The sequence below is a fragment of the Morone saxatilis genome, unplaced genomic scaffold (genome assembly GCF_004916995.1).
Source record: "Morone saxatilis isolate NCDOM2014 unplaced genomic scaffold, NCSU_SB_2.0 Contig12, whole genome shotgun sequence".
NCBI classification, from domain to species: domain Eukaryota; kingdom Metazoa; phylum Chordata; class Actinopteri; family Moronidae; genus Morone; species Morone saxatilis.
Genome location: NW_023339674.1, coordinates 22541174 through 22541573, shown reverse-complemented (window position 1 = coordinate 22541573; position 400 = coordinate 22541174). Strand labels below are relative to the sequence as shown.

The window sequence follows — 400 nt, the reverse complement described above, 5'->3', positions numbered from 1 at the left end:
GCGGTAACAAATTTCCTGTGAAGACAATAAGTATATTATTATTAATAGCCCACTCAGTGTTACCTTCTCAGAAATGTTCAGACAATATCCATCCATGTAATTAATTCAGCTGTGGCGATAATCACTGTTTTGGTGTCTCTGAGTTTTTGTATTATAAGAGAATAATTCATGGTGTGGTGCCTCATGAATACATTACGTTACTGTAAGTACAGCCCCCAATTCTTTTATCAAGATCTTGAAGAAATAAAGGGGTAATTGCCTCTCTATTATTAATCCCAGTTCTGGTGTTATAGTGAGAGAGGTCATGGTATGATATAAGTCCAGTAATTAAATGCCTAATGTGTATATGGGCCCCCAGCAGGAAAAAAAAGTACAGGACATCTACAGGACATATTTTTTT

General features: G+C 35.8%; 1 protein-coding gene across 1 annotated transcript in view; it reads right to left on the bottom strand.

Annotated features, from left to right (window-relative positions):
- The window catches only part of gabrb3 (gamma-aminobutyric acid type A receptor subunit beta3), a 29633-nt gene that overhangs the window by 14011 nt on the left and 15222 nt on the right, over positions 1-400 (bottom strand).